The sequence below is a fragment of the Coregonus lavaretus genome (assembly GCF_964263955.1).
Source record: "Coregonus lavaretus genome assembly, contig: HAP1_SCAFFOLD_4500, whole genome shotgun sequence".
Taxonomy (NCBI): domain Eukaryota; kingdom Metazoa; phylum Chordata; class Actinopteri; order Salmoniformes; family Salmonidae; genus Coregonus; species Coregonus lavaretus.
In genome coordinates this window covers 20,775-32,493 of record NW_028158687.1, presented here as the reverse complement: position 1 = coordinate 32,493, position 11,719 = coordinate 20,775, and positions in this window count along the sequence as shown.

The window sequence follows — 11,719 nt, the reverse complement described above, 5'->3', positions numbered from 1 at the left end:
AGTTTCTTCTGAGGGGCCCCCGTGTTGAGGATCAGCATGACGGATGTGTTGTTACCTACCCTTACCACCTGGGGGAGGCCCGTCAGGACGTCCAGGATCCAGTTGCAGAGGGAGGTGTTTAGTCCCAGGGTCCTTAGTGATGAGCTTTGAGGGCACTATGGTGTTGAGTTCTCACATAGGTGTTCCTTTTGTCCAGGTGTGAAAGGGCAGTGTGGAGCGCAATAGAGATTGCATCATTTGTGGATCTGTTGGGGGCGATATGCAAATTGGAGTGGGTCTAGGGTTTCTGGGATAATGGTGTTGATGTGAGCCATGACCAGCCTTTCAAAGCACTTAATGGCTACAGACGTGAGTGCTACAGGTCGGTAGTCATTTAGGCAGGTTACCTTAGTGTTCTTGGGCACAGGGGCTATGGTGGTCTGCTTGAAACATGTTGGTATTACAGACTCAGACAGGGAGAGGTTGAAAATGTCAGTGAAGACACTTGCCAGTTGGTCAGCGCATGCACTGAGTACACGTCCAGGTAATCTTTCTGGCACTGCGGCCTTGTGAATGTTGACCTGTTTAAAGGTCTTACTCACTACGGAGAGCGTGATCAGACAGTCATCCGGAACAGCTGATGCTCTCATGCATGTTTCAGTGTTACTTGCCTCGAAACGAGCATAGAAGTGGTTTAGCTCGTCTGGTAGGCTTGTGTCACTGGGCAGCTCGCAGCTGTGCTTCCCTTTGTAGTCTGTAATAGTTTGCAAGCCCTGCCACATCCTACGAGCGTCAGAGCCAGTGTAGTACGATTCAGTCTTAGTCCTGTATTGCCACTTTGCCTGTTTGATGGTTCGTCGGAGGGCATAGCGGGATATCTTATAAGCTTCCGGGTTAGAGTCCCGCTCCTTGAAAGCGGCAGCTCTACCCTTTAGCTCAGTGCCTGTAATCCATGGCTTCTGGTTGGGGTACGTACACTGTGGGGACGATGTCATCGATGCACTTATTGATGAAGCCAGTGACTGATGTGGTGTACTCCTCAATGCCATCGGAAGAATCCCGGAACATATTCCAGTCTGTGCTAGCAAAACAGTCCTGTAGCTTAGCATCTGCTTCATCTGACCTCTTTTTTATTCACCGAGTCACTGGTGCTTACTGCTTTAGTTTTTGCTTATAAGCAGGAATCAGGAGGATAGAATTATGGTCAGATTTTCCAAATGGAGGGCGAGGGAGAGCTTTGTACGCGTCTCTGTGTGTGGAGTAAAGGTGGTCTAGAGTTTTTTTCCCTCTGGTTGCACATTTAACATGCTGGTAGAAATGAGGTAAAACAGATTTAAGTTTCTCTGCATTAAAGTCCCCGGCCACTAGGAGCGCCGCCTCTGGATGAGCGTTTTCCTGTTTGCTTATGGCCGTATACAGTTCATTGAGTGCTGTCTTAGTGCCAGCATCGGTTTGTGGTGGTAAATAGACATCTACGAAGAATATAGATGAAAATGCGCTTGGTAGATAGTGTGGTCTACAGCTTATCATGAGATACTCTACCTCAGGCGAGCAAAACCTCAAGACTTCCCTACATATCGTGCACCAGCTGTTGTTTACAAATATACATAGACCGCCACCCCTTGTCTTACCAATGCCAGGACATTTTAGCCAAAAACCTGGTTGCCTCTGCCAGGAGGCTGAAACTTGGCTGCAATCTTCCAGCAAGAGGCTCCCGAGTGGCGCAGTGGTCTAAGGCACTGCATCTCAGTGCTTGAGGCGTCACTACAGACCCCCTAGTTCGATTCCAGGCTGTATCACAACCGGCCGTGATTGGGAGTCCCATAGGGCAGCACACAATTGGCCCAGCGTCGTCCGGGTTTGGCCGGTGTAGGCCGTCATTGTAAATTGTTCATTGTTCTTAACTGACTTGCCTAGTTAAATAAAAAAAATAAAAAATGACAATAACCCCAAGCACACATCAAAATCCACAAAGAAATGGTTAATTGGCCACAAAATCAATATTTTGCAATGGCTATCTCAGTCTCTGGACCTGAAACCTAGTGAAAAGCTTTGGTTGGAATTGAAGAGGGCAGTCCATAAGCTCAGATGAAGGATATCAAGGATCAGGAAGGATTATGTATGGAGAAATTAGCTAAGATCCCTCCCAATGTGTTCTCCAACTCATAAAATATTTTAGAAAAAGGTGCTGTTATTCTCAAATGGTGAGGTATTGAAAGGTATTGAAAACAGGGGTGTCAATCATTTTGTAAATAAGAATAAAATATGTTTCTGAATGTGGGTACGCAGACCCGCGAGCAACTGCGGCCCCTCATGATGAGTTTTTTGTGGCCCCCACCCCCATCAAATTTGCCCATCCCTGATTTAAATCATCATTACCTCGCTTTCTAAAATCATTGACTTATGAAATCAATATGTGTCTTAAAATAAATAAATAAATATTATTTTGAAAGAATAGCTGTTAAATAATTTGCATAAAGGAAGGGACCAGGGAACCTGGTCACAATGCAGACACAGTGGACGGATAACAGACACAGTTTAATACCATGTGTAGACACATTTCTGGAAATGCGAACACAATCAGAATGTAGACAAGATCAGGACAAAGGACCCATGTTAGCGCCAGGTATAAACGAGGCTAAATTGGTGGATGGAGAGGCACTGAGGCCACAAATCATTTACTGCTAAAGTCATAACTCACAGCCTAGAGCCAGGACCCAGAGGACAGGTTATCAGCACAGTAATTACTACAGTATAGCCGGAGAGAGGATTACAGTGTGTGTGTATCTGTGTGTGTTTCTGTGTGTGTGTGTGTGTGTGCCACTGGAAATGCAATGCGGTTGAGGTTGATGAGGTTGTCCGAGGTTATTTGCTACTATTTTCTGCTTAAATATAAATAACTTTGTAGTTGGGCGTTTTTGCTTGTAAAGGGTGTTAACAAATGTAATAGTGTTAAGTAACAGTGTTTTGACATTTGTACGGTAACACTTTATTTGGATAGTCCATCTGTAGATGCTCTACAGACTATCTACAGACATTCAGTAACATTTCAACTAACTATCTACAAGAAAATGCTCACCCAGAGGCGGCGCTCCTTTTGGCCGGTGACTTTAATGTAGGAAAACTTTAATCTGTTTTACCTAATTTCTACCAGCATGTCACCTGTGCAACTAGAGGCGAAAAAACTCTAGATCACCTTTACTCCACACACAGAGACGAATACAAAGCTCTCCCTCACCCTCCATTTGGCAAATCTGACCATAACTATCCTCCTGATTCCTGCTTACAAGCAAAAAACTCAAACAGGAAGTACCAGTGACGCGCTCATACGGAAGTGGTCCGATGAAGTGGATGCTATGCAATAGGACTGTTTCGCTAGCACAGACTGGAATATGTTCCGGGATTCATCCGATGGCATTGAGGAGTTTACCACATCAGTCACCGGCTTCATTAATAAGTGCGTCGACGACGTCGTCCCCACATTGACCTTACGTTCATATCCCAACCAGAAGCCATGGATTACAGGCAACATCCGCACTGAGCTAAAGGCTAAGAGCTGCCTCTTTCAAGGCGTGGGACTATAATCCAGATGCTTAGAAGAAATCCATCAAACAGGCAAATCGTCAATATAGGACCAAGATCGGGTCCTACTATACCGGCTCTTATGCTTGTCGGATGTGGCAGGGCTTGCAAACTATCACAGATTACAAATGGAAACCCAGCCACGAACTGCCCAGTGACGCGAGCCTTCGAGACGAGCTAAATACCTTCTTTCCTCGCTTGGAGGCTAGCAACACTGAACCATGCATGAGAGTACCAGCTGTTACTGACTGTGTGATCACACTCTCCGTAGCCGATATGAGTAAGACCTTTAAACAGGTTAACATTCACAAGACCGCAGGGGCAGACAAATTACCAGACGCGTACTCAGAGCATGCGCTGACCAGCCAGCAAGTTTCTAAACTGACATTTTCAACCTCTCTCTGACCCAGTCTGTAATACATGTAATACCTACATGTTTCAAGCAGACCACCATAGTCCCTTGTCCAAGAACGACAAGGTAACCTGTTTAAATGATTATCGCCCCGTAGCATCTATAGCCATGAAATTATTTGAAAGGCTGGTCATGGCTCACATCAACACCATCATCCCAGACACCTTGGGCCCACTCCAATTTGCATACCGCCCCAACAGATCCACAGATGACGCAATCTCTATTGTACTCCACACTGCAATTTTCCACCTGGACACCTACGTGAGAATCACAGGAGGTTGGTGGTACCTTAATTGGGGAGAATGGGCTCGTGGTAATGGCTGGAGCAGAATTAGTGGAATGGTATCAAATACATGCCATTCCATTTGCTCCGTTCCAGCCATTATTATGAGCCGTCCTCCCCTCAGCAGGCTCCACTGGTGAGAATGCTGTTCATTGACTACAACTCAGCGTTCAAGCTGCAAGCTCATCACTAAGCTAAGGACCCTGGGATTAAACACCTCCCTCTGCAACTGGATCCTGGACTTCCTGATGGGCTGCCCCTAGGTGCTGAGGGAGGCAATAACACAGCCGCTATGCTGACCCTCAACATGGGGCCACTCAGGGGTGCAAGCTTAGTTCCCTCCTGTACTCCCTGTTCAGCCACGACTGTGTGGACGCCCACCACTCAAACACCATCATTAAGTTTGCTGACGACACACCGGTGGTAAACCTGATCACCGACGATGATGAGACCTACAGGGAGGGGGTCAGAGACCTGGCAGTGTGGTACCAGGACAACAACATCTCCCTCAACTTCAGCAGGACAAAGGAGCTGATTGTGGACTACAGGAAACGGAGGGCCGAGCACACCCTCATCCACATCGACGGGGCTGTAGTGGAACAGGTCGATAGCTTCAAGTTCCTTGAAGAGGGCACGACAACGTGAAGAGGGCACAACAAGATGTGGCATGGGCCCTCATATCCTCAAAAAGTTCTACAGCTGCACCATTGAAAAAACATATTGACTGGCTGCATCGCTTGGTATGGCAACTGATTTGCATCCGACCGCAAGGCTCTACAGAGGGGTAGTGCGTACGAGCCATTACATTACTGGGGCCGAGCTCCCTGCCATCCAGGACCTCTATACCAGGCGGTGTCAGAGGAAGACCCAAAAAATTGTCAAAGACTCCAGCCACCAAGTCATAGACTGTTCTCTCTGCTATCGCACGACAAGCGGTACCGATGCATCAATTCTGGAACCAACAGGACCCTGAACAGCTTCTACCCCCAAGCCATAAGACTGCTAAATAGTTAGTTAAATAGTTAACCAATAGCTACCCGGACTGTCTGCATTGACCCTTTTTGCACTAACTCGTTTGACTCATCACATACGCTGCTGCTATTACTGTTTATTATCTATCCTATTGCCTAGTCACTTTATCCCTACCTATATGTACATACCTGTACAGTGCATTCGGAAAGTATTCAGAACCCTTGACTTTCTCCACGTTTTGATACGTTAATTCTAAAATTGATTATATTGCTTTTTTCCCTCATCAATCTACACACAATACCCCATAATGACAAAGCAAAAACTGGTTTTTAGACATTTTTGCAAATGTATTAAAAATAAACAACTGAAATATCACATTTACATAAGTATTCAGACCCTTTACTCAGTACTTTGTTGAAGCACCTTTGGCAGGAATTACAGCCTCGAGTCTTCTTGGGTATGACGCTACAAGCTTGGCACACCTGTATTTGGGGAGTTTCTCCCATTCTTCTCTGCATATCCTCTCAAGCTCTGTCAGGTTGGATGGGGAGCGTCTCTCCAGAGATGTTCTATCGGGTTCAAGTCCGGGCTCTGGCTGAGCCACTCAAGGACATTCAGAGACTTGTCCCGAAGCCACTCCTGCGTTGTCTTGGCTGTGTGCTTAGGGTCGTTGTCCTGTTGGAAGGTGAACCTTCACCCCAGTCTGAGATCCTGAGCTCTCTGGAGCAGGTTTTCATCAAGGATCTCTCTGCACTTTGCTCCGTTCATCTTGCCCTCGATCCTAACTAGTATCCCAGTCCCTGCTGCTGAAAAACATCCCCACAGCATGATGCTGCCACCACCATGCTTCACCGTAGGGCTGGTGCCAGGTTTCCTCCAGATGTGACGCTTGGCATTCAGACCAAAAAGTTCAATCTTGGTTTCATCAGATCAGAAAATCTTGTTTCTCATGATCTGAGAGTCCTTTAGGTGCCTTTTGGCAAACTTCAAGTGGGCTGTCATGTGCCTTTTACTGAGGAGTGGCTTCCCTCTGGCCACTCTACCATAAAGGCCTGATTGGTGGTGTGCTGCAGAGATGGTTGTCCTTCTGGAAGGTTCTCCCATCTCCACAGAGGAACTCTGGAGCTCTGTGAGAGTGACCATCGGGTTCTTGGTCACCTCCCTGACCAAGGTCCTTCTCCCCCAATTGCTCAGTTTGGCCGGGTGGCCAGCTCTAGGAAGAGTCTTGGTGGTTCCAAACTTCTTCCATTTAAGAATGATGAAAGCCACTGTGTTCTTGGGGACCTTCAATGCTGCAGACATTTTTTGGTACCCGTCCCCAGATCTGTGCCTCGACACAATCCTGTCTCTGAGCTCTGAGGACAATTCCTTTGACCTCATGGCTTGGTTTTTGCTCTGACATGTACTGTCAACCGTGGGACTTTATATAAACAGGTGTGTGCCTTTTCAAATCATGTCCAATCAATTGAATTTACCACAGGTGGACTCCAATCAAGCTGTAGAAACATCTCAAGGATGATCAATGAAAACAGGATGCTCCTGAGCTCAATTTCGAGGTTGTAACGTAACAAATTGTGGAAAAAGTGAAAGGGTCTGAATACTTTCTGAATGCACTGCATCTACCTCAATTACCTCGTACCCCTTGACTCGGTACTGGTACCCCATGTATATAGCCAAGTTATTGTTACTCATTGTGGATTTATTCCTCGTGTTATTATTTTTCTATTATTTCTCTTTTTTTCTCTCTGCATTGTTGGGAATGGTCAGTGATGGTAAGTCAATGGTAAGTAAGCATTTCACTAAGTCTACACCTGTTGTTTATGAAGCATGTGACAAATACAATTTTATTGAGTTGATTTGATAGTATGACCATCTGTAGAGTATCTACAGATGGGCTATCCAGACTATCCAAATAAAGTTCTGACCGTAAATAAAATAATTTACTCTTTGTGAGGAGTTTAGTTTTATGTTGCAAATTGAAATATCCACTCATCGTACTGACCTATGGACCAGCTATAAGTCAGACAGACAGACTAGCTGCAAGCTTGGAGAATCAAACCGAAAGTTTGCGTGGGTGTCTGTGTGTCTGTGTCTGTGTGATGTCAAGCCCCAGACGAGGACCGAACAGATAACCGCAGTCATCTGAGGCAGGCCAGAGGGGTATACTACAAAGCAGGATCAAGGAGTTAGCCAGCTAACTTGCCTAAATATTCTAAAATAACTTTACATTTTTTAGAAAGATAAGCTTGACTACAACAACCAAAAACACAAATACATACAGTGAGGGAAAAAGGTATTTGATCCCCTGCTGATTTTGTACGTTTGCCCACTGACAAAGAAATGATCAGTCTATAATTTTAATGGTAGGTTTATTTGAACAGTGAGAGACAGAATAACAACAAAAAAATCCAGAAAAACGCATGTCAAAAATGTAATAAATTGATTTGCATTTTAATGAGGGAAATAAGTATTTGACCCCCTCTCAATCAGAAAGATTTCTGGCTCCCAGGTGTCTTTTATACAGGTAACGAGCTGAGATTAGCAGCACACTCTTAAAGGGAGTGCTCCTAATCTCAGTTTGTTACCTGTATAAAAGACACCTGTCCACAGAAGCAATCAATCAATCAGATTCCAAACTCTCCACCATGGCCAAGACCAAAGAGCTCTCCAAGGATGTCAGGAACAAGATTGTAGACCTACACAAGGCTGGGCTACAAGACCATCGCCAAGCAGCTTGGTGAGAAGGTGACAACAGTTGGTGCGATTATTCACAAATGGAAGAAACACAAAATAACTGTCAATCTCCCTCAGCCTGGGGCTCCATGCAAGATCTCACCTCGTTGAGTTGCAATGATCATGAGAATGGTGAGGAATCAGCCCAGAACTACACGGGAGGATCTTGTCAATGATCTCAAGGCAGCTGGGACCATAGTCACCAAGAAAACAATTGGTAACACACTACGACGTGAAGGACTGAAATCCTGCAGCGCCCGCAAGGTCCCCTTGCTCAAGAAAGCACATATACAGGCCCGTCTGAAGTTTGCCAATGAACATCTGAATGATTCAGAGGAGAACTGGGTGAAAGTGTTGTGGTCAGATGAGACCAAAATTGAGCTCTTTGGCATCAACTCAACTCGCCGTGTTTGGAGGAGGAGGAATGCTGCCTATGACCCCAAGAACACCATCCCCAGCGTCAAACATGGAGGTGGAAACATTATGCTTTGGGGGTGTTTCAGTTATCTTCCCATTCCAGCTCAGGCTTCGTCCATACTACGACGGTGGATATTGCTCGTCCGCCTGTGGCTAACTCTAGCAGGCTTGTAACTGTGCGTGCATGTCGCACATGGCTAGTCGAAAGCCAAACTCTTCATTGAGACAATGCTGAAACATCAATCCATGGGTGAGTCAGAGCCACATTTGAATTTGTACCGAAATCAAGATGAAATAAAAGTTATCTTGCAAATTCAGCAGGCTATGGTGTGAAATAGGCTTTTAGAAGTGCTGTTTTTATTTCATTACTTATCGTTAATGCCGTCTTTGATGTGCTTTGGTTTGCTTATCAATGCACAAGCACCTTTTTCCCCACTTCCATCAATACAATAATTGTATTAAGTCATACAAAAGTTTTACTGTGCGTGAAGTTTCAAATGCATTTGTCATTACTAAATGTGTAATGTGATATGTATTTTAACATTACTATTTTTTAACACACAAACACATTTGATTAATAAAATATTTATTCCTCAAATGAAGCGGATGATGACTCAGTCTTTGTGAGAGGGATATCATCTGATTTAATTGGTCTTTAACTCGGGGCTCAGACACTTCATTCAGGATAAATGTAGTAAGCCCTGAGTTAGTCTGTCCCGGAGCATGTTAGTTCTGAAGGATTCTTTGCCATATCAATATACCTGGCTAAAAGGTGAGCCACATTCGTGGTTCCGGTTATCCTAAATTGAACTCAGAGTTGACCAATGTTACCTCGCTAACTACTTAAACTACATTCGTAAGGCTCTGTTTTGTAGTATCCCTTACAGGAGATTTGAATGTGAAAAAGCTGAGAGTTAGATTTTCACGTGAAAGTTTTTTACATGTGAAACTGCAAATTTCACATCCGAATCCGCAATTCATGTGAGGTAAAAACATGTTATTTGCCTCACATGTGAAAAGGTGGTAACGTGTCAACTCAAAATGTATTACATGTGAACATAACGGATTCACATGTGAACAACTGACCTCATGTGTCTCCTTTTATTTTACGTATGAAAATTTCAGCTCAACATGTGAAAACAGCTATTTCACATGTGAAAAGTGATTTCAACTGCACATTTCACATCAATCAATCAATCAATGAAATGTATTTATAAAGCCCTTTTTACATCAGCAGATGTCACAAAGTGCTATACAGAAACCCAGCCTAAAACCCCAAACAGCAAGCAATGCAGATGTAGAAGCACAGTGGCTAGGAAAAACTCCCTAGAAAGGCAGGAAACTAGGAAGAAAACTAGAGAGGAACCAGTCTCTGAGGGGTGGCCAGTCCTCTTCTGGCTGTGCCGGGTGGAGATTATAAGAGTACATGTCCATTAAGGCCAGATTGTTCTTCAAGATGTTCAAACGTTCATAGATGACCAGCAAGGTCAAATAATAATCACAGTGATTATATTTAATCACATGTTTATTTTGTAAGGGAATTAAATTATATGGGGTTTTTACAGTAAGTGGTATGTTGTTCAGCTAAAATAGTGTAAAAATCTTTAATCAATGAAAATATGATTACATTTGACATGATCACTAGAATCAATCAGATCAAGCATTAACCGGTGATAGCTGACACCAGCATAGCGGATGTTTTGGTGGTGTCAGAGGTGGAACTGCGTTGGAGCCGTCAAATTGGTGAGCAGCTTTACTTGCGATCATTGTCACGAAGCCACACCTGCCCAACTCCCGTTAGAAATTCAGAACGATAATTACGCTATAATTAGGATTTATTTAATGCAACCAATGGCAACGTTCGCTTTAGGTATAATGCCAGGAGTCACTTGTGGATTTGACAGCTCTAACAAAGTCCTACCTCCAACAACCACTATACAGATCTGATTGAATAGAGCCCTTAGTACTGACCCCAACTGGGATTTGAACTCACAATCTCCAGATTTGGGGTATGCTGAGCTCTCTGCTGCACCACAAAGTCTATAACACTCCTCTACACATCTTAGCAACAGAGTGCCATCTGACCGCTATTTTAGTTATCAGTTAATCTGACTAGTCGCTCATCATTGATTTCATTTACTAATTTCAGCAATTTAAGGGTTTTCTGTATAGTTGTCTAATGTTGGTTGGGCATATTATTCTGTTTTAATGTTACTCCTGAATCACTATGATAAATATAATTGTTTTTGAATGTATTTTTTAAAACGCTGAGATTTACTTTACGTAAGTTTAAATGTAGGAGTACAGGTGAAATCAGTTATTGACACAGACATGGGGGCATAGCAGGAACAATGGAATGACGTGAACCACAAGTTGTGAGTTCAAATCCCAGGTGAGTGGACATGTTGAATAATAATTACTGTATAAATAAACATACACAATGTAATTGTGTGTCTAATATGTAAGTTGTGAGCACTGTTTGTGTGTATCCTAACGACAAATTTTTCTTTGCAGGAAATCACCTGTGAAATCTCATGCAAAACATACAGTGGGGAGAACAAGTATTTGATACACTGCCGATTTTGCAGGTTTTCCTACTTACAAAGCATGTAGAGGTCTGTAATTTTTATTTTTATCATAGGTACACTTCAACTGTGAGAGACGGAATCTAAAACAAAAATCCAGAAAATAACATTGTATGATTTTTAAGTAATTAATTTGCATTTTATTGCATAACATAAGTAATTGATCACCTACCAACCAGTAAGAATTCCGGCTCTCACAGACCTGTTAGTTTTTCTTTAAGAAGCCCTCCTGTTCTCCACTCATTACCTGTATTAAATGCACCTGTTTGAACTCGTTACCTGTATAAAAGACACCTGTCCACACACTCAATCAAACAGACTCCAACCTCTCCACAATGGCCAAGACCAGAGAGCTGTGTAAGGACATCAGGGATAAAATTGTAGACCTGCACAAGGCTGGGATGGGCTACAGGAAAATAGGCAAGCAGCTTGGTGAGAAGGCAACAACTGTTGGCGCAATTATTAGAAAATGGAAGAAGTTCAAGATGACGGTCAATCACCCTCGGTCTGGGGCTCCATGCAAGATCTCACCTCGTGGGGCATCAATGATCATGAGGAAGGTGAGGGATCAGCCCAGAACTAAACGGCAGGACCTGGTCAATGACCTGAAGAGAGCTGGGACCACAGTCTCAAAGAAAACCATTAGTAACACACTATGCCGTCATGGATTAAAATCCTGCAGCGCACGCAAGGTCCCCCTGCTCAAGCCAGCGCATGTCCAGGCCCGTCTGAAGTTTGCCAATGACCATCTGGATG